The sequence below is a fragment of the Cryptomeria japonica genome, chromosome 3 (assembly GCF_030272615.1).
Source record: "Cryptomeria japonica chromosome 3, Sugi_1.0, whole genome shotgun sequence".
NCBI classification, from domain to species: domain Eukaryota; kingdom Viridiplantae; phylum Streptophyta; class Pinopsida; order Cupressales; family Cupressaceae; genus Cryptomeria; species Cryptomeria japonica.
This window is the reverse complement of record NC_081407.1, coordinates 224,056,286-224,080,992: the sequence shown is the minus strand read 5'-3', so window position 1 is coordinate 224,080,992 and position 24,707 is coordinate 224,056,286.

Here is a 24,707-nt window from a genome sequence, read left to right as displayed (position 1 = left end):
ATGGCCCCTACCGTCAACCAGATAATATTCAAGTACCTGACGCTGGGGGATGAATTGAAAAGGCAAACGCCTCGAATCAAAACATTTAAAGACGATGATTACATTCATCATTTGGGGGTTTTGAATCTCTTTTTACTTAAGTTTAGAAATGTTCAAGTTAATGATTAATTTTGTTAAGGGTCGTGTCTCTTCGTGAAGAGCTTTCATCCTCATATATATATGAGAATGATTTTTGTAATGTAAGGGGGATTAGAGAGGATTAAGAGCGAAACAACAACAGCCTGTAAGTCTTCTGTGTACAAACTATAATGGAATACAAATCTTGATCTACTGTTTCCCTGCATATGTGTTGTGGATTATTTCATTTTCTTTTGGCAATCGTCTGTGATATTGTCTGATAAAGATAAGGTTACTCATGTTCTTAAGATCAGATTTATGCTTTATGTTATAATGTTGCAACAGAAGTTTTGCTTGCGGATTGTAATTGTTCCTTGCAAAGCTTAATTGACTGGTCCCTTAAGGGTAGGGTTAAATTCACTCAATCAGCACATAATATAAGCATTCATTTGGTTTTAAAAATAAATAGTAACTGACAGGTTCATAAGGGATGAATTAAAAAACTGTCTCACAGATTCGCACTATAAGTCCTGAAGAAAATTGTAATGACTCTATAACCCAAACAGTGAAGAAGGCACTGGCTAAAATCTCAAGTTATACTCATCATTTCTTTCATAATTAGTTATTTTGACAGCTATAGAAGTAATTAAGAAACACAAAGCAAACAATTATCATAACAACAATCTTGAACTCGTCTGCTATATCTCCATTCAAGGAACTCATGCCATTTCAAGATCAGGAGATATCAGATTAGGATAACATATCTGCTATAAAAAGCACTGTTTATTGGAGACATTCAGTGAATAGGTATACCCGCCTAGGTCCTGCAGAGCCTAAAGTGAGAGAGTAAGCAACCAAACAGGTTCACTCTACATGTTGGCCAAGTCAATTGGAGGGTTTGACCATAGGGACTGGCATTTCCTTAGAACCTATCCAATCTGTTGATTTCAGACCCAACAGGTCCAACGCATCGAGTTTTTTTAGAATATCCATCCTTGATTGGACTATTTCACACAACTCACAATGAATCAAATTAACCAAAATTTCCTGACCTTCTTCGGAGGTTAAGTAATCTAGAGACACTCTTAACTTTAGCAGCTCTTATGCCCATGCTAGAGGAAATGAGGAATATTATGAAGGCTTCCCATAAAAGAGCTTTATTTATTGCAGAATATGGTACGCTATGTAAGATGACATGCATGACCCTTGACAATCTCTATCAAAATCAACCAACAGTATCTGATGAAAAATTTGTTAAGTGGCAGACACTCACAGATTTGAACGATCTTGATAACTTTTTACAAATGAGTGTAGACGAGGAGGTATGTGCCAATGTACATGGAGTTGAGATACCAATGCACTTCTATGCCATGGTCCACCCTGAGGAACTAGGAAAATGCCCCAAGAAACAACTAGCAAGAGTTACAAAGGAAGATTTCGACAAGATTGTTGAGACTGTAACTACTTCTGTGAAGAAATTTTCTTATAATATTTCCTCAAAAATTAGAAGCAGATTACCTCCTAACAACATACTCAAAGCCATGTCTATCATGTTTCCTCATTATTGGAGCCTCAATAGTGCAACTGATTTTTGAAGTAAGCTACTGACTTTGATTAAACAATTTTTCATATTCAGAGAATTGAATGGAGTAACTATAAATAGAATATTAGACAAAACTCATCTTTGAGACAAATAATCTCATTTTACATACACTATGAGAGAACAATATGGCAAAATGGGGAACCCCCTCAAAGAGGGATCAGTAACAAGGCTTTGGAAATATAAAGCTGAGAACGCAGCGTTGTGTGATTCAATGCCAGAATATATGAAGCTTGTTGATTTATGTATTACCATGATATTGGGTTCGATGGAAGATGAGAGAGTTTTCAGTGTTTTAGGGTCCCTAAAATCAAAGTTAAGAAACAAACTAGACAAAAATTTGGAAAACTGCTCGAGGCTCTATACATCTAGGTATGTTGTCCACACTTTTCCTTACGATAGGGCACTGCAGATCTGGAGGACCGAATGTGAAAGAAGAGGTTTGGGCCACACTTCAAACCAAAGTCGCAGTGGAATTATTGACTCATGTATTGGACCTCCTGGTAGCATTGAGATGCAGTTCAACAAAGGTATGCAGACTCAGAGTGAAGAAACCACAGACAAGAATCAAGAACGCTCCAAATTTGATGAGAATGAATGGAAAATGTAAGAGATTGGTATTTGTTAATCTTATTACTGTATCTCATCACTCATATTAAAAAAGCATAGTACCTTTTGCAATTAGAACTTAATATTGATATGTAATTGTATTTTTCAACTTTCTATTTCCAGATTTAAAATAGTATAATAAAATACCCTAATGTGTTTATTGATACAAAGATGTTTATTGTTTATTTAGACATGTTTGAGAACTTAAATTTTCATTAATTCTTTCAAAATATAGCCATATGATGCAATTCATTCAATAGTTATACACCAATCTATGTGATTCTCCATGCAAAAGTCAATACAAAGTTTCAAAACCCTTTGCAAATGACCCTAAATTCCCTTTTATAGAAACAAGGGAGCAACAACAGCTTCAGGTTTGAATTGCAATGAGTGAAGACTCAACATCAAAATCACAAACATAGTACATAATTTAACAACTGCTACATGTCTGATGTCTCCTATTCAAAAAACAAAGTTCAAAATTAAATATTAAATCATGCCATGAAAAATTAAATATATCTAATAGCAGTGCCCAAAACCTAGTAATTAGAAATAGAGAAATGCAGAAATGTTAAAGCATGGGAGAATTTGAGAATACAAATTTACAGGATGAAGTTTTGCGCTATGCACCATAGATTCATAGGCTGGATTAGCAATTTAGCAATAGCGAGTGCTGGTTTTTTCCTATTCATAAAATAGAATTATTTCAATCGATGTCAAATTCCAAATAGAAAAAACATAAAACCTTGAAATTAAGAGTAAAAGAAGAAAATTGTGCAATACATACTATGATTCTTAAGATTTTTGTGCCAGGTTTTGTAGGGTGCTCCACTCTTTATCTGATGGAAGTTCAATATTCTGTAAAGTATGGAAAGTCAACTACAACTTTGTCAGCATTCCATATTTAGAAGAGTAACTTGACATCACTGTTTCACCTAATACCAAATTCAAAGTTGTAAATGGTTGGATGAATTCCAAAAAGCTTTGGGGAGTTGTGTCCTTAGGAAGCAAGTCTAAATACGACTTCATTTTTATCTCCATGCTTTTTTTATAAGCCTCTTTTCCAATGAATTTATTTGATGGGTCAATAGTCTTAGGCAAACCAAGTTTAATCAAATTAGTTTTCTTTTCTTGAAGCTTCAATATCTTTTTGCCACATTTATCCATAACTTTTGATGTTTCCCTTAGTTTCTAGCATTTTTTAATGATAGATGATGTCTTACCTCTGGCATTAAAGTGACCCTTAATTCCCTTGGATGCCAAGTAGCTCTCACTAGTACTGTAGACTACTTGCAGAATCTATTTTACCATATCCTCTTTTGAATAAACATGTATGCTCTTCTCAAAGTGCCCTTTGATTTTTCATATAAATTACTCTTAGACTTTCATTCAATTCAAACCATTCACACAAATTATCACTTCACTGCATTATTTTCTGCCAAATGTTTTCTTGTATATACTTCATTGTATTTTTCATATTATCTTTCAATCTATCCTCCAAAGTTTTAATTTTATCATTTGCATTGTGCAGGTTTTCTTTCATTTGTGCATATTTTTTTCTTTATTCCTCTATTTCTTCTTGCAATTGTTTTTCTTTTTCCTTCTCATGATCCAATAGGTCCTGCGTTTTTCTTATTTCGCAGCAGCAAACTCATAACTTTTGTATGATTTTTAAAAATTGGCTCTTTCCTCATCAATTTTTTTACTGTTTTTAGCGAGTTTTTCTCTCAGGTTCTTCAATTTTGCATCCATCTTCTCCTTCTCTGCAACTTCTACTACAGAGCCCAAATTTTTAATTATTTTTTGTAAATCATTGCACTTTTTATCTTCTTCTTTCCTCTTTGATTTTTCAAAGGCTAGGTTTTCCTGTAACTTTTCATAGGCCAGGTCTGCCTATAACTTTTAGCAGTGAAGTGTAGACCACTTCATTAGTCCTTTTTGACAAACTAATTTTGTCCACATTATGTACTTTGGAAAAATCCATTTGGAGGGTGCTAAATTGAAATTCAGAGAAATCTATCTGACTGTGTGGTGGATTTTTATCTTTAGTTGGGAGCATAACAATCATGAACTCCATCATATCTCTATGTGGGTCATTTGTTGGAAATACCCTGTTCTTTGCAGTTTGTTCATCTACAACTTCAATCAGGGCAACCCTATGAAATGGTCTCTTTTTTTCTTTATTTGCATTTGTTGCATGTTCAAAATTTTCATAGTAATCACGAAATTGAAAATTTGGGCTTGCTGAAGCAATTGAATGTTTGAAAGGTGACATAGGAATAATAGAGGCTCTAGTTCCACTTATGCCTATGGTTTTAACTAATCCATTACTAGGATTACAAACAACCTTTCCTAATCCTGTCCCACTGACACTTTCATGTGTAGCTTTCATAATCTTTTGAGGTGTATGATCTGAAGCTGCAAATGATTGATTTGTAGTGTCAGTGGAACTTGATATAGGATTCTCAATAGTATGAGATTGAGTATCTACCACTAGTGGCCTCTTGCAAGAGATATTTTGTTGTAGCATTTTTCCAACACCAAGACAACTAGTATCAATAGTAGCAGCCATGACAACCCCACTAATCACAGTGACACTTGACTAAACAATAATAGGAATACTATCCCCAGATTCCCCACCTGTGGCAGTGGCACATTATTCACCACGAATGGAAATACTATGATGTGGTGGTGGTTGTGGATTTGAACCTGAAACAAATATAGGTGGACCTTGAGGGTAATGAGTAATACCTATCCATGATGAATCTGAAGAATCAAGTCAAGTGACTGGTTTAACAGGAGATTTTGATTTTGAATCTGATGGAAGTTGTACCTGAAGTGGATACCAAATGCCCTCTCCTCTGGGACCTAGGCCACCACCTTTAAAACCCATTTTTTCCACAATGCTTGACCCTTTGTTATATTTTTCTTTCATGGAATCATTGACTCCACCTAATATTTTAGGGACTGTAGTAGTTGTTAGAGTGGGCTAAACCTAATAATAATCATCATCTTTACTCTTGTAAAATGTTGTTGTGGGATGCTCCATATTCCATAATTTGATAAAATTTTCATCCTCATTGATGGTCTCAAATTCTGCACTGGTCTTTGGTTCACCGGGATTCTTCCGCATAGTCCAAATATTATTTATTTTGGTTTGAGTCCAAAAACACTCTTTACATTCTTGTAGAATTGATTTGGGAATAGATTTGTTAGATGGATTAGCATTTTTTTGGTAGAAATTGTAGGACCTCCTATTTTGGATGTCCTAGCCCTCCTCTATTTTCCTCTGTGTGTTTAATGCCATAATTTGTGATGAAATTTATTCTATTAAAATGTTATTGTCAGGCTGCAATTTTCTCCATCTCTTTTTCTACCTCATCCTAGGAGTCCATGTTTCTAATCTTTTCTAGTAATGGTTTACTTTCATGTTGAAATAACGTTGAAGAGTTCCCATTTTTCTTAAGCCTTGCTTGAACTACACCAATTGGATCATACTGCCAGAGAACCTCATCACCAAAGTTTTAACTATCAAAAAATCATGGGCCACATTGAATTCTTTTCTCTCAAATGTGAACCCTCCACATGAGAAAGGCAAGGAAGGAAATATGCTCTTCTTTTGATGACCATGGAATTTCCTATCTGTGTTCTCCAATTGTCATACATATTCCAATTCAAATACCCTCTCTGTCACATGTATTGGAAGTCTGTATGGTTTCATTGTCGATCCGTAAAACCTTAACACAATGAATTCGTCCATGAAGAACCAGTCAGCCAATTCTATTTGACATCCATGTTGAATACAATCTCTACAAGACATAGGAAACCTAGGGATTGGAGGCTTGTAATTTCATTATATATTGGTGCCAAAAAGAAGTCTACAAAATGGTTGTAGTTCTTTAAGTTATCATGCATCCTTATCTTTGGTGTACATTCATATATTGGACACTTTGTTCTGTTTCGAGTCTTCTCATCAATCTTATAGTTCACAATTTGAAGATTGTTCGTCTCGAATATTGTATGATACTTGGATAGAAGGAGATAGCATAAGTAGGATGAGAACATAAATATCTTACAGGAACTATTTTTGATCATTAGTAATTGTTTTTGCATGGATTGAACAATGTGCTCAACAAAATTATATCTTACTGGCTGACCTACACAATGGATATTATAAATCATTCCAAGAAGGCTTGCACCCACTTCCCTCTCATTTTTAAATCCCAGGTAAAATGACAACAAGGAAATAGTATCCCCAACCCATGGAAAAAAATTGTTAGAATCATAACGAGGCTTATGATTCTGATCCAATAGAATACCACTCTTTATTAGAGCTTTGATAAATGAATCTCTGCAACTTGGATTGAGACTCTCATAAGTATCTTCCATCTTTCCTAGGTCAATTTGCACATTTGAGTTTTGTGCTTTAAACACTAGTTTCAACAAACGAGCAAATTCTCCCTCGTTTATGGATAGAATTTTCTCTTTTGTATTTTTATTGACAATTGCTTTTTTATCTCCATCATAATTTTTGGTGCAGACCATGACAAAATCAGGGCAAGAGAATACTTTAGGTAACACCATGCTTCCCAATCCAACATCCCACAATGTGATTTTATTTGTTCTTTGTTTTAACATTGGGTTGAAAATAGTAAATTTTGCCATGGACACATTTGCCACCTTACTAGAAAATGCATGTCTAATATCTATGATATGCTTTTCACCATGGATAGCAGGGTCATAAATATCATGGTATTCATCAGCGAAACCTGGTGTTTTAACAAGTTCGGTTAGGTATATTTTTTTTTCACTTGGCTTCTTGTTGAAGTACTACTTCCTATTTTTCCCATCGCTGTTATTGGTAATAATTGAAAATAATGCTACATAAAAACCTGAAAATGCTAGCCCTTAAATTGGACCACGAGATTAAAAAAAGCAAAAAAGGTGGGATATAGGTGTTCTAGATTTTACCCAAAATTTCTATTTCACTAGATTGGCGCAGACAGTCTCTATTGCAACTTGCATTCCTTAATCTAGTAGTTGTTTCTGAATATCCCTCAATTTACTGGTTTGTCGATGAAATGAAATACGATTATGATTTATGAGTCTCTTATTTTGAAAACTCTGAAAAGTACAAAAGTAATACCTAAAGGGAAAAATATCTAGAATCATGTTGTAATTTTATTAATTATTATTAATATCTATTCAATGCTGAAAGACAAAACATTCATTACTTGAACTTCAATCTAAATTCTAAGGACGTTAAATGTAAAATGTTCAATTTCGGGTGAAGTTCTCATAAATGTCTTCACTTCCCACATTCTAGCCAAAATCCACCCTAAGTCATTGCTCATCCAACGGATGATGGTTCTTGTTATCAGATGTCGTGGGTCCCATGAGTTTTACCATTTTTTAGGCACGTCACCACACTCGAGTCACTTTTTGGGACTATTTTTTAAGTCTTTTTACTCATTTGAAACTTCGACCCGAAAAAATGCTTTATAGACTTAATTATATTTAATTAAATTTAAAAAGTTTAATTTCAGGTGAAGTTCTCACAAATGTGTTCACTTCCCACATCCAGGCCGAAATCCACCCTCAGTCATTGATCTTTTCTCATCCAACGGATGATGGTACCCGTTGTCAGATGTCATGGGTCCCATGACTTTTGCCATTTTTAGGCACGTCACCACACTCGAGTCACTTTTCAAAACTATTATTTAAATTTTAAGTCTATTTAATCATTTTAAACTTCTCCCCGAAAATGAGCTTTATAGACAATTATTTTTAATTAAATTCTGGGTGAAGTTCTCACAAATATGTTCACTTGACACATCTAGGCCGAAATCCACCCTAAGCCATTAATATTTTCTCATCCAATAGATGATGATACCTATTGTCAGATGTCGTGGTTCCCATGACTTTTGCCATTTTTCGGGCACGTCACCACACTTGAATCACTTTTCGGGACTATTAATTAAATTTGAAGTATGTTTAATCATTTTAAACTTCCACCTAAAAAAGAGCTTTATAGACAATTATATTTAATTAAATTAAGTTCTCACAAATATGTTCACTTCCCACATCTAGGTCGAAATCCACCCTAAGTCGTTGATCTTTGCTCATCCAACGGACGATGGTACCTATTGTCAGATGTTGTGGGTCCCGTGACTTTTGTCACTTTTTGGGCACGTCACCACACTCCAGTCACTTTTCGGTACTATTTTTTATGTCTGTTTAGTCATTTTAAACTTCCGTCCGAAAAAAGGCTTTATAAACTTAATTATATTTAATTAAATTTAAAACATTCAATTTTGGGCGAAGTTCTCACAAATATGTTCACTTCCCACATTCGGACTGAAATCCATCCTAAGTCATTTATCTTTGCTCGTCCAACGGATGATGGCACTTGTTATTGGATGTCGTGGGTCCCTTAATAAAAGTTATTTAAAGATGTGCAATAGTTTCAGATAACTTAGTAACTATTAAATATAGTGTTAATATTATTTGTAAAAATATGAAATTGAAAAATAGTATAGAACATGAAACTTAGTTTCTAGAATTAAAAAATAACTAAATAAAAATCTAAATTTTGATATACAATTTGAAAGGTGAAAGTTTAATATAAAAAATAAAACATTCAATATTAAATCTTAAATGTTAATTTAAAGTTTAACAAAATTCTTTAAAAATATGTTTATGATATATAATTTTAAAAAACAGTTTAAAATAAAATACAGTTTAGTGGCTTGCCCACTTTTATCAAAAAAAATAAAAAATAGTTTAGTATATATATATATATAAGTTTAACATAAATTTAGTGTAATATAAATTTTAATTTAATTTAATTTAATAAATAAATAAAGACTAAAAATATATATAAAAGTTCAACATAAATTTAGTTTAAAATTAATATAAATTCTAATTTAATATAGTTTTAATTTAATTTAGTTCAAATTAATTTAATAAACAAATAAAGACTATTAAAAAATTATATGATTGTATTTACAATAAATTTTATACTGTGAGCCTCTATGAAAAATCCACCCTGAGCCGTCGATGTAATTGAGTCTAATCTTGTTCTCAACTTCTCTAATTGAGTTTAGAATCTTGAATTTTCTTCTAATGACATTGGCCTTGAGTCTAATAATGTGGTGAATCTTATTGATAAACCTACACCTCCTAAGGACCTATGCAATATGTATTACCTTTGAATTTGATCCTAGTGACTTTACAATTGCATGAAGTAACATATTGATATGATAAATATGATTTAGTGGTTAATATCTTTGATGGTTTTTCCTATCCTACTATAGGTTCTATTACTCTTCCAAGTTCTCGTTAAGGTTGGTACTAAGTTCTTAGATGTCATTTTTGCTATCATTACTAAATCCTATATTAGATCAATTTTCTATGAAGTTGGGACATCCTTGCCCTAGGTTTCTTCCATGAAAGCGATCCCATCTACCCTTCATAAATCTCTTAAATTTCTTCATTAGGCAGTATATGTAATTAAGAAAGCTTTATTGGGGTCTGCAAATTAGTTGTACATTATCATTTAAATGAATCTAATCCCCCTTGTCCTTTGAGACATGAGCTAGTATCGATCAACATTTATGCTACATTGAGTATACTTGGTGAAATAAGTTTTACATTGAATCGAACTGTACAAAGTTTAAGTCCATGAACTTTACATTTCTAGATAATTATCTTGTAGCATTCTTATTGTGTTGGCAAATGAATGTGAAACCCTTTCTTTCTTTTTGGTAAAAAGTGTGTTTCTTTGTGAGTTATTTGCATTAAAAATTTATTTGATATCATATGAGGAGTTGCACTCTTATGCAGAGGGTAAACCGATACTCAGTTCACCCAACTATTGGTTTCTTTTTCTTTTCATCAAGGGTGTGCACGATTCATCATTAAAAATATTAAAGGAAAGGCAAATCTGTTAACCAATATTAGTATTAGTAGGAAAGTTAGGTAAATTACAATGGAATACTTACTTTTTTTTAACAAACATTTTATCATTTAACTACTCTTTAATGTGTATTACCAATCATCCAATGACATATGAATCATGAGTAATATGTAAAGTGGGTTTATTTCCATGAGAATGTAATGAATTCAAAAATACATGTGGACCAAACAAGATAAATCAAAAACATTTTAAATATTTACCATTTAGACGATGCCAAAATTGACTAATCAATATGATATTACCACCTAAGTACACATGATTACTGTAATGCCCATGAATTGGTGGGATATCACTTGACATATATCTAAATATTAGATCAAGTGCTAGTCATAAAAATTATCAAACAAGAAAACAAACACATCATAGTTATATTAACTTGGAAATTTAGGAAACAAGGTTATAATATAATATAATTTAAGTGAATTTTGAATTAAAAACTCTTGTCAAGATCTCTATACCTAGAGAATATGAGTAAACATAATTAACAAAAATAAAAACCCATACGTAGAAACACTACCATTCATAGGGAAATCTTTATTCTCGAAGAGAAAAATATCATAGGATCAAACAATTGTATATCATAGAAATTATTTTTTCATCTAGTTGGCACATTTTCTAATTTGAAGAGGATGATTCTCCAAATTCTCATTCGCTACAATTTATTTTTATCACATGATCATGAGTAATATTTCCATATGCAATACATATGTTTGAAACACATGTGCCTAACATTTTTATTTAAACATGTAGTTGTGGTGACTCATAAATGGAGAGTAAATATTTTTTAAAACTAACTTGAAAATATTAATCTAAAATAGAATAGAATGAGTATTTTTGAATCAAGATAAGATTGGAAGGACCTCCAACCAATTACATAGATAAGATACCAAAAAATTACCCAAAACAAATCAATGCTATTACTATATAGTCACCGAATAAGTCCTTATAGACTATGAAGCAGTAGGAGAACAATAAGAAAGAAGATAATAAAATTAAAAAAAGCACCAAAATATTTTAAACTGGGATACCAAGTTCAATGGATGCTTTTGGATAAGTTTGTCTAGAAGATAAAGACAAAATTGAAATTCAGCTCAACATATCATCTGCAGACTGGTGGATAAATGGATGTGTGAGGTAGGAATTAAGTAAAAGTGTCATAACATCAAATTAAGCCTACCACAAAGCCTAAAATGGTATTAAATCAACCCCTAAAACATTAAATAAAGAAATGAAGATGAAATACTAAGACTAAAATGTAAACCAAAGCATGTATTCCCTTCATTTCTCCTCCATTGTTCTTCTTTCTCCTTCAAATGGTTGTGGATCTCACCTAAAAAATGCAAGTGTGATTGCAATAAAACTAGATGACAAAAGAAAGCAAAATCAATAGCGTAAGGATACTAGAAGAATGGTTGTTTAAAATGATTGAAAAAGTAAATCAATTTATAGAGAAAATTATATCCAAAATGACATGAGAAAATCAAGGCAAATGGAAGAGCCAAATTGATTCAAAACTAGCATAATTGATATGACTTATTGATATGACAAATTGACATGACAAATTTATATGACAAATATCTATGTCAATTTTGTGAGAAATTGAGAGAAAATTATGCTCATTGATTTTGACAAATTAGCCACAAAAATAGCTTCATGATTTATGACTTATTTGAGCACAAAAAGTGGAGAGAAAATAGAGGAGAAAATTAGGAGAGAAAAAGGTTGGAGAAATTATAGGAAATAGGAAGCATGAAATTAGGGACGAAAAATTATGACAAAATTAGGAGAAAATTTAGGGAGATAAATGTGGGAATATTCAATAACTTTTTATTTATTAATTGGCCCACAAAAGGCAAATCACCTAGTTAAATAAAATATTTAATTGTGACACAAGAGGTAGGGTAAATGAATAAATTCATTTATCCTAAGGAGGATGTTAGAAATGATTAATAATTAAACAATTATTAAACCCTATAAAGGAGAAAAGGAATGAAATACGTGAAAACAATGCCATGACGCGATTAGTGTGATAAATGAATAATGACGATCATGATGAAGAAGATAATTGACAAGGACCAAAAGTTGATTAAACTGATAATAACAAAGACCAATGATAAATTGATCAAAATTGACAAGATTGATTTGAAAAAGGATCATTGTTAAAGGATCAATGATTAATTGATCAAGATTGACAAAAATTGATGGTTGATTGAGACCAATGACAAATCAACCAAATATTGACAAGAGTTGATTTGATAAAAATTGATAAGGATTGATGGTGATGATTAATAATTATGAAAATTGATTGATTGATAATTGATAGGGATCAATGAAGAATCGATCAAGATTGATAGAAATTGATAATGATTGAAAACAATCCTAATTGACATTGATTAGAATTAAAATGATATTTGATTAATTGATTGATAATTGATTGAAAGAAGATTGATATTGAAAATGATTGAAAACAATCCTAATTGGCATTGATTAGAGTTAAAATGATATTTGATTAACATTAGAATTTGATCATGATTATGAAATGAAAATTGAGATTGACATCGAGAAGACCTAATTCAAATTTGAGAAAATAGGATCGAATAGGAAAAGAATGCAAAAGAATGACACAATGTTAATAGATGATAAAGATCAGATGTGTAACATAGAAAAATTTCTAGTAAGTGCAAAATTGTAAAAGAAGCTGATGCGAACATGTTAAGGTATGACATTGCAAGTGTTGGCCATTTTTAGATGCCTAAATTTTTCCCCTCTTTGAGATAGTATGATTCTGAGTGTTGTTTCAAAGAACAATCAAGAAATGTGCCCCATACAATAACAAGGTATAGGTATAGGTCAATGTAGATGTTATTTCAATCATTGCTTGAATATGTTCTTGCTCTGCCTTTATCTCTTCCATAGTCAATGGATAGGTGCTCGGTGTGACAAAATCATTCTCCAAATAGTATACAACATATTCTCCAACTCCTGATAGATGTAGCTTCATCCTTTTCTACCATGTAGAGAAACTTGACTTGTTCAGCTTCGGTGCATCCATCTTATACATCTTTGGATCTTTAACTCAAGTGCCTTTAAACTTTCCTTCCGGAGTCCAAAGCTCTGATACCAATTGACAGTTCTGATACTTAATATAAGTACATATCCAATAGCCAACAAGATGAGAGGGGGGGGAGGGGGTGAATCATACAAACTTAATCATCCATAAAAACATCAGATGCAACCTCGGTAACATATATTTTAGTAATAAAACCAAAACTGTCAAACATGCAAACTCAAAAGCATATAAACATCATAAACCTCATAACACCAGATTTAACGTGGAAACCCAAATAGGAAAAAACCACTGTGGGATTTCGGACCCACTAAGAAATATACTCTTCTAGAGTATGCTCAGTTAAAAGAAAATCCTGTTAAAGATTACAAACACATTGCTAGATGTGACCCAATTAATCGACTTCCCTCAAATCTGTTAGGATCTTCACCTTATTAGAAGTGACCTTGTTAGAGGATTTCAAACACTCAATCAGAATGTCACCTTGCTAGAGGGTTTTACAAATAAGACTGTTAAGTCCACTCGATTAAGAGATTTTCTGTCACTTTCACAAAATAACAGTAATAAAATCTATCTGCAACTTCACATCTAAAATACTAAAGCAGATTCCTATTTGTTCAATACAATCTAGACATAGAACTAATCTTGTCTATCTACTGGGCTTCTATACTCTATTATTCTAATAGGTCTTCAAGCTTTTGTGCTCAGTAGTCACTATGTAGCATCCATGTGCATACACTTGCCTGCATACATTGTTTATCAACAGTTTCCTATTTATAAACAATTAGATAATCACTTAATCTCCTTGATCACATTTCCCATGATCAATCATAGCCATCAGATCTTTGATCTTGTCTAGGTTCAATGCATCTTTCGATCTGAAAACATTTTACCCCGCCTAGGAACTTGCATATTAGTCTTGGAACTTGTGCTAGGGTATTGTGGTTCAATCTGAGTTGTAGATCTTCATGCTGACTTTCATTTGCCTTAGACTCATTAACAAACTTCATTCACGGCTCACCAATCATTTAATCAGTTCCAGCTCATTAGCTTCCTTCATTAAATAACGCATGTAAACATTTAATGGATTATGTTATAGCTCGGTTACAACTCAGTAACAACTCGGTGAATACTAAACTTCACTCGGTAGACATTCTGCCTCCATTAACCGATAGCGATAACCTTAGGGTTTACCAACTAGGTTCCTTAGGGTTTACTGACTAGGTTCTTTGCTTGATAACATAGTATAGTATTAACCTTTACATTTTACAACATATGTATGATGTTAAAACAATCTAGAACATCATGATCTCATCATTGTTTGACTCGGTACTAGTTTCCCATTGAATACATTATTCATCCCCTTATTCATCATATTCTTTCCTATGTCTTTTACCGACATCTTTATACTCTTTAAATCATACTTCTCAAGATATGGAAACATCATACTGAATTAGAAAATCAATTTCTTGACATTAATGACAAAATAATAATATCAAGATCGTAAACATCCTTAATCAGTTATATCCATAATCATCAACAACCTTCTCAATATCCTTATGAAATGCCAACAATCTTTCATTGTCTGTTATAATGCAATATTGCCAACAATCTCCCCCTTTGGCATTGATGGCAAAACCAATTGATTTGACCTTAAAAGATTCAGATTGTTGTGATTCTGAAATGCTGAAATGCTCTCCCCCATACATTAGAATTTTCCTATTTCCTTCAGTCTTCTTTCCAATCTATAGTCTTCTCATTAGTCTTCCCTGATATTAGTCTTCTCCCCCTTTGACAACAATTCCAAAAAGTAAAGAACTAAAACATAATTACTTTCTTTATGAAGTGATTTCCTGCTGTTGTGTATCAACTGAGTCTCGGTCAGAGCATTTTGTCTTCAATTCCTGTTCCCTTTAATATTCCTCTAATAATTCCTATACACCTTTAGAAAACATCCTAAAGTGTATAAATCAGCATCAACTCCCAAAAGATATTCGATAGAGTCATTGGATTGATGCTTTCACCAAACTCGGTCAGTGAGTAGAAGATAGGGGTAGGACCCCTAACTTACTTCTGAGATATTCAAAAGTGTCCCTTGGTAGTGGCTTGGTGAAGATATCTACTATTTGTTCCTTTGTGCTAACATACTCCAACACCACTTTCTTTTCTTGAGCTTCTTCTCTAAGATAATGATATTTGATAGAGATATGCTTTGTCTTAGAGTGCATAACAGGATTCTTTGAAATATTAATGGAACTAGTATTGTCACAGAATATAGTTATTGGCTCGGTAACTTTCTCATTTATACCTTCTAATAGTTGTTTGATCCATGCAATGTTGGTACAATTCAATGCTGCAGCAATGTATTCAGCTTATGTTGTTGACTGTGAAACACATCCTTGTTTCTTGCTAAACCAACTCACTAGTCTTTCTCCTAAAAAGAAAGCTCCTCCACTTGTGCTTTTTCTGTCATCAATGTTGCCTGCCCAATCAGCATCAGTATAAACTTTTAAATCAAAATCATTTCCTTTCTGATATACTAAGCCATAATCCTTAGTGCCTTTCAAGTATCTAAAAATTCTTTTGATTGTTGTCATGTGTGTTTCCTTAGGATCTGCAGAGAATCTTGCAACTATACCTACTACATGTACTATATCTGGTCTGCTGTGAACAACATATTGTAGTTTTCCAATCATGGATCGGTAAAGTGTCTCATCAACAGATGCAGATTCATCATTCTTTGACAATTTACAATTGGTAATCATAGGAGTACTTACTGGTTTTGAATCCTCCATTCCAAATTTCTTCAAGATTTCCTTTATGTACTTGGATTGAGTAATGAAAATCTCATTTTTCATTTGCAGTATCTGTAAACCTATAAAATACTTTAGCTCACCGATTAATGACATCTCAAATTCTTTTCTCATTTCATTTCCAAAGTTTTTGCATAGAGAGTCATTTCCACAAAATATAATATCATCAACAAATATGGCTGAGATTAGTATTCCATTTTCATCATTCTTCATGTACATGTTGCTATTCTCACTTGTCCTTATAAAACCAATCTTAATCAAATAAGAGTGTAATCTTTCATACCATGCTCTAGGTGCTTGTTTCAAACCATATAAAGGTTTGTTCAATTTATATACCTGATCTTTATTATTGTCTTCAACAAATCCTTCAGGTTGTTCAATAAAAACTTCTTCTTCTAGTATTCCATTCAGAAATGCACATTTGACATCCATTTGATATACCTTAAAGTTTTTGAAAGCAGCATAGGCCAACAATGTTCTTACTCCTTCAAGTCTAACAACAGGTGCAAAAGTTTCACCATAATCAATTCCTTCTTCTTGAGAATAACCTTTGCAAACTAGTCTTTCTTTGTTTTGAATGACCTCTCCTTTTTCATTTAGCTTGTTTCTGAAAATCCACTTTGTACCGATTACATTTTTGTCCTTTGGTCTTGGGATTAGTGTCCATGTGTCATTCTTCTTGATTTGATCAATCTCTTCTGTCATAACATTTACCCAATCTTCACTATTAAATGCCTCTTTCACTATTCTCGGTTCAAATTTAGATATCAAACATGTGTTCTGTCTCAGTTTGTTCCTTCTCATCACTGGATCATCCTTATCTCCTATAATCTGACTTGGTGCATGATGTCTTCTGACATACTTGGCTAATACAGGCTCGGTAGGCTCTGTATGATCTTCTTCATCACTCGGTAACTAGATATTCTCTTCATTTTCTTCAACAGTCTTCTTGGTAAGACTTCTTGGTTGAACATAGACAAATTTATCATAGTCTTCTGGTTCCTTGGAATTTCCTCCATCATTTCTTTCTGCAAATTCATCAATTTTCACATTTGCACTTTCTACTATTTTGTTAGATGATTTGATCAGACATTTAAATGCTTTGATTCTAGAAGAATAACCTAGAAACGTTCCTTCTTCACTTTTCTGATCAAATTTGCCATTTCTATCATCTTTGTGAACATGGCATCTACTTCCAAAGATTTTAAAATAACTAACATTAGGTTTCTTATCATACCAGATTTCATATGGTGTCTTCAAAATACCTTTCTTCAATTGAACTCGGTTCAAGGTGTAAACATCTATGCTTATTGCTTCTCTCCAAAATGTTTGTGGCACCTTCTTTTCAATCATCAGTGTTCTAGCACAATCCACAATAGATCTATTTTTTCTCTCAGCTATTCCATTCTGCTGTGGAGTTCTTGGTGCAGAGACTTGTCTTTTAATACCATGATCATTGTAGAATAAATTGAATTCATCAAATGTGAACTCTCCTCCTCTATCTGATCTAAGACATTTCAGTTGTCTTCCTGTTTCATTTTCAACTATTGCCTTGTACCATTTAAACATTTGAAAAGCAAAAAATAACATATCTCTAGAATTCTTCTCATCCTGATGATGAATCACGGAGTGTGATTTGAAACGTTGATGAAAAAATAACACACACAATCGAATCCAGAAAAAAAAACTATTATACAATATGGATTGTGGAAATCTCATAGCTTTAATTTGAAAAGCTTCTGATTTTTCTTTTAGAAACATTACTAACATCATCCTTGAATAGTCATCCACAAATAATATGAAATATTTATCACCATAATAACTTTGAACTTTCATAGGACCACAAAGATCAGTGTGCACTCGATCTAAAATTACCTTAGAAGTTTAAGACTTACTTGTAAAGCTTGATCTTGTCATCTTACCCATCTAGCATCCTCGGCACATAGCATTCTCAGGTTTTTCAGGACTTGGTAGACCTCTTACTCGGTGCTTCTTACTTATTTTGATCAGATTATCAAAATTTACATGACAAAACCTTTTATGCCATAACCAGGTATTATCTATCTTTGCATGCAAACACTTATTCCGAGTTGAGTCAAGGTGAAATGTGTTACCTTTTGTTTGTGTCTCGGTAGTAGCTAACTTTCCATTCTTGTCATGAACTTTGACAATTCCCTTCTGAAATTCTATTCAGTAACCTGTGTTGTTTAGCTGTGCTACACTCAACAAATTGTATTTCAAACCTTCAACCCAATAAACATCATTGCATCTTGCATTATCAAGAAGTGTTATAGATCCTTTACCTTTCACCGGACATGGTGCATCATTACCATATCTAACATAGCCTCCATCATAATCTTCTAATATAGCAAACTTGTGTTTATCTCCTGTCATATGATGTGAGCATCCACTATCTATAATCCAAGAATCATTAGTGTTTATGTGAGATATTAGGGCTTTTTCTTCATACCTTTCTTCATCCGATCCATCTTTGATAGCCACATAAACTACTTCCTCTATATCAGTCTCATCTGAGTTATCATCATTGGATTCTTCATCAGCTATTAGGCATGTCTTTCTATCTCTTCTTCTGAAGTCTCGGTGTCCTCTGTAATGATTATCTTCCTATCTGTCATCTCAGTAATCTCTCTTTTTAGTAAAATCTTTTTTAGGACTGTTAGAAGCCATATGTCCTATCTTATCACAATTGAAACATTTCAAAGGTAGTTTTCCTTTATACTTACCTTTGCCTCTCGGTAACCTTTTGGCTAATAGTGCTTCAAACTCTTCTTGCTTTCTGATTTCCTCATATAATTTGTGTATTGCCTCCATGTTCTTATGAAATCTTTCACTTGCTCCACTGTGATCTCCTTCAAAGTACTTATACTTTCTTTCATTGAAATCATTAGATTCATCAAGATGAAAAGAACTAAATGTAGATTCAACTTTATTTACTGAAGATCCACTGTTATCAAAGTTACTTAACTCAAATGTATGTAGCTTACCAATAGTAGCATCTAAAGAAACTGACATATTAGGTACAGACCTCAATTCATTGATAGCAGAGACTCGGATTGCATAAGCTTGTAGAAGGGTTCTTAACAACTTACTTGTTATGTCCTTTTCTTCAATAGTTCCACTTGCTCCTTTGATTTGATTGACAATCTCCTTTAGTCTTGTACTGTACTGAGTTGTATTCTCACCTTCATTCATCCTCATAGATTCAAGTTGTCCTCTTAGACTATCTACTTTTTCTCTTTGAACATGTTCATCTCCTCGATACACTGATATGAGCTTATCCCACATTGCCTTTGCATCATTCCAGCCTTCTAGATCATTAAACTCTGAATCGGTCAATGCGGATGTTATTTCAATCATTGCTTGAATATGTTCTTGCTTTGCCTTTATCTCTTCCATAGTCAATGGATAGGTGCTCGGTGTGACAAAATCATTCTCTAGATAGTATACAGCATATTCTCCAACTCCTGAAAGATGCAGCTTCATCCTTTTCTACCATGTAGAGAAACTTGACTTGTTCAGCTTCGGTGCATCCCTCTTATACATCTTTGGATCTTTAACTCAAGTGCCTTTAAATTTTCCTTCCAGAGTCCAAAGATCTGATACCAATTGATAGTTTTGATACTTAATATAAGTACAGATCTAATAGCCAACAAGATGAGAGGGGGCGGGTGAATCATACAAACTTAATCATCCATAAAAACATCAAATTGAACCTCGGTAACATATATTTCAGTAATAAAACCAAAACTATCAAACATGCAAACTCAAAAGCATATAAACATCATAAACCTCATAACACCAGATTTAACATGGAAACCCAAATAGGGAAAAAGCACTGTGGGATTTCGGACCCACTAAGAAATATACTCTTCTGGAGTATGCTCAGTTAAAAGAAAATCCTGTTAAAGATTACAAACACATTGCTAGATGCGACCTGGTTAAGGGATTTCCCTCAAAAATTTTAGGATCTTCACCTTGTTAGTGTTGGCATTATGTGAACCAGCATGAGCCTTATGTAAATTGGCATGAAGACATAATGATATTGCATGTTGTCATTGATGTCAATATGATACATAGTGTGAACCAGCACATGAGAGAAGTGAAGAAAGAGATACCGGCATATGTGTGAACTGGTATATGCCAAAGTGAAGTGACACATTTGTTCAAAGTCAACCGGCATGTAGTTATGGGAACCGGCACATGGATGCACTTTATGACTACTGGTTGGTAAGGCAGCTTCCACTTCGGGGTTTCTTGTTGGAGTATCTCAAGTCTGTGTGACTCAATCGGTGATCTTTGTGTGATGAGTTAGTAGTATGATGGAGGATAGATCGTGTTGCCACGTAAGCTCTGTGCCCGTGAAGGATCTTGCATGAAGAAGACTTCCTATCTACCTCGAGAATGTGTGAAGTCTGTCAAATAGTGATAACGTGTGATGGGTTATCAGCCGCCATGAAAATGGTGGATAATGGACGATGGAGAATGTCTTGAGATCAACTCAAGACTGGTGCATTCAATGCAGTATGTTTCAATGGTCAGGATCGAACCGTTTGAATTGCTCAACGTATACTGTTTAGGGTTTAGGGTTTTTGCTACCGACCTGTATGTTCCCTATAAGGTCGATGTTAGGTTTCTGTCTAAAGTAGTTGGCAAAAAGTTGTGAGTGTGTATCCAATGAAAGTGATACAAGATTCTTGCTAGACCATAAGAGAAAAGAGATACCTGCAAAGTGTATGTGCAGAAGGAGAAGAGGAGCCTAAACAGATCTATATTAGTATTAAGTACTATTAACAGATCATTGTAATACCCATTGATCTCTAACCACTTCAACAGTTGCAAAATCCCCTAACAGGGTAGCCTTAACTGGCTTGATTCAAAATCCCTTAAATCAGGTGGTCTTAACCGGCTTGCTGTAAATCCCTTAACCGGGTAACTCAAAGCTAATGAGTTCTGAGAAAATAGAGAAGCTTAGGAGATCCTTTCAGCTATTGAGTTCTTAAAATCCTCTAACAAGGTGACCCTACCGGGTTTAACCCTTAACCGGGTGATCCCTAACAGGATTGGTTCCTACCAGAACCTATTGTAATGCTCTTAATTGAACAAGGCTCCTAACAGAGCAAACTTCTAAAGAGTTCAAAAAGCAGCTTGTGGGTATTCATCCCCAACATGGTTTTAACCAGTTGGGTTTCCACGTGAAAAATATGTGTGTCATGTGAAATGCTTCTGTCTTCTGATGCTTTGTTTTATCTGATTGCACATGAAGTTTCTATGTTTTATGCCTATCTATAAAACATATTGAACTCACTGTTGTGAAGATTTGATGGTTAGGTCTACTAGTTCATGCATGAGAATAATATGATAATGTAGTATTGAGCTAAGAGAAAAGCTTAGTAAGTGATCGGTTCATAACTGATTGAGTTATTCTGGATGCTATCGATTGCACTCTGTTTTACCGGTATCTCTATTTATCAGTCATTGTGAGTGTTTGCTGTCAAACCGGTTTTGGACTGTATTTGTGTCTGTACTGATTCACCCCCCCCCCCTCTCAGTACTTGGTACTAGTAGTTCATCATTGAGTTACCAGTTAGAAGTGACCTTGTTAAAGGATTTCAAACACTCAATTAGAATATCACCTTTCTAGAGGGTTTTACAAATAAGACTGTTAAGTCCACTCGGTTAAGAGATTTTCTGTCACTTTCACAAAATAACAGTAATAAAATCTATCTACAACTTCACATCTAAAATGCTAAAGCAGATTCCTATTTGTTCAATACAATCTAGACATAGAACTAATCTTGTCTATCTGTTGGGCTGCTATACTTTGTTATTCTAACAGGTCTTCAAGCTTCTGTGCTCGGTAATCACTATGTGGCAACCCTATGCATACACTTGCCTGCATACATTGTTTATCAAAAGTTACCTATTTATAAACAATTAGGTAATCATGTAGTACCCCGTTTTGATCGGACTTATTAGACTATCTTTGTGTTGCAGTTTACTATTCAGTGACACTTTATTGCTCGTCATTTTTGCAGACATATTTGATACTATTTCATGTCTATCTGGATATTGGATGCATGAGTTATCTTTAGTATTTCAGTATTGGTGATTTCTAGTGTTTCATGGATTATTGCTCGTACTGACATCTTACTTTATCTAGGTGATGTGTCATATATATGTTGCGTGTTTGCTATTGTATTGGATGCAAGGGGACGATTTTCCTTCACTCGTTTCGATGAGACAGGGAACGTCGCGATTCTCCTTCATCGGTGTGCGTGCCATGTATTCTATATCTATATGCATGTATGTGTGTGCTTCGGTGATGCAGGATATTGCAGGTACAAGTACCGGGTAGGTACGGGGTATCGTCTCCACCTGGCTTCACAGGTCTGAGCGTGCCTTATATGTTCGATGGGAGTGGAGGAGATAGCTTTTGACCCTAGTCCTTACCTCAGTCTATTATTGTGAGTGCCGTCAGTCGGTCGTTCATCCCTTTTGTTTGAATTTCGATTCTTTTTACTTTTCCTCGATTTGCATGCCTTGGTGGTTCGGTTATTTATTTGAAGTTTAAGTTGTCATTATTGTTGACTTGAGCGATTCATTCCTTATTATGCCTTATGTCTTGAATCAAGCGTAATTGATTAGTTTATTAGATTTTAATCTTTAGTTGCTCATATTGGAAAAGTAATCGTGTTTAGATCCAACGGAAGAAATAGAATAGATTAGTTAATTGTTTTTAATATATGCAAATAAAGTTAACTCATTGTTTTCCTATTTAGTAGAGAAATTGATTTAATTGCTATTTATGAAAATGTAATTTTCAAAAAGAGGAAATTTTCATTTATTTGTTTTGAGAAATATGAAAAAGAAAAATAGAAAAAGAAAAGAAAGTCAAATGGGGGATTTTAATGTTTTTTTTAAAATAGAAATTTTGGCAACCTAGAAAATTAGGTTAAAGAGATTTTCTTACTAAATCATTTTGGAGGAGATTTTGGGGGTTATGCTTATTTTGGAGGAGGAGAAAGAAATTTTGGAAAAATTGCTTGAAGGGTGGATTTGGGTGTGAACTAGCTGGGATTCCTGCTGAAGCATACCATTCTTGCTTGGAAATCATAGAGGTTGGTTGAATCCTTGCTTATTGCAACAAAAAATCCTTGCTTTCTTCCCATTTGCTGTTATTTGTTTAAAATCTTGAATGGTGAATTTTGGGTGTTGGGTGTTTGTTTGTCATGGGTTGTGGAAGAAGAATTCTACCAATTTGTTATCAAATTCAAACTTAATTTCTCTCCATGTAGTTTCTTAACTAAATTTATATTGTTTCATCTTTGCTTATGCAAGAAATTTCTTGGTTTATCATGCTGTTTGTAATTAGGAATTTTGATGGGTTTTGGTAGTGTTATGCTGGCAAAATTTTGCCAAGCATTCATAAAATACCTCTCCCTAGAAATTTCCAGTTTTAAAAATGATGGTTATGAGTTAAATTTCCTTGTTCATGCTTGATTGGGAGCAAATGAATTCAATTGGGGTTTGGGGATTAAGATTATTCTCATTTAATTAAATTTTTAGAGCAAACTGGGTTGATTTGGATGAAAGTTTATTCCCCCTATTTTGTCTCAGAACATTTGTTAATGCTGGTAAAATTGGCATTACCAGTGACTCTTTTAATTTATTTTTGGGTTGTATGTTTGTCAAAATGCTGTGGCTGGGAAAATTGATTGTTAATTTTGTTTTATCAAAGGTTTTCCCCTCTATCTCTGTTATTAGTTCTTTTAATTTTGTCTCAGGCGTTTTCGCCCAAAAACGAAATTTAATTGTTATTTAAACAAAAATAAATAAAAATTTGAAAGCAAAAAAACTTCATGTTTTGGTGTTTGGGATTGGGGGCGGTGGCGGGGAGCTGGGCTAAACCCAGCCACGCTACTCCCCTCTCCCAGCAGCCTTGCTGCTTTCCTCAGACTGAGGATGCAGCAAGCGCTGCATTCCCAGTCTGGGAACAGCAGCAAGCTGCGTGGGAGGTTGGGGGGCCCCACGTTGGGCTTTTAAACATTGGTTTTTTTTAACATTTTTTTTTTAGTTTTAAAAAAAAACGAAAATGTTAATTTGTTATGTTAGTGGTAAATAAAAGTGTTAGTGTTATTTTATGTTTAATATTACGTGATAAAATATTGTTATTTTAATAAAAATAATAATATGTTATCATTTAATATTAAATAATAATATTATATGTTAGTGGTTTTTAATAAATTCAATAAGCGTTATTTTGTGTTTAGTATTAAGCAATAATATATTGTTATTTTAACAATAATAACAATATGTTATTATTTAATATTAAATAATAATAATATGTTAATTGTAGTTGTAATCATGTTGAGATTATTTAATAATTTTTCGATTTTAGTAATGAGGATATTTGCCTGGTATTGTGTAAATAAATTAAACGTTTTAGAGGTTAGTATTAATGTTGGAATTAAGGAAAGTTTAGGTTAAACTTGATGTTAGTGT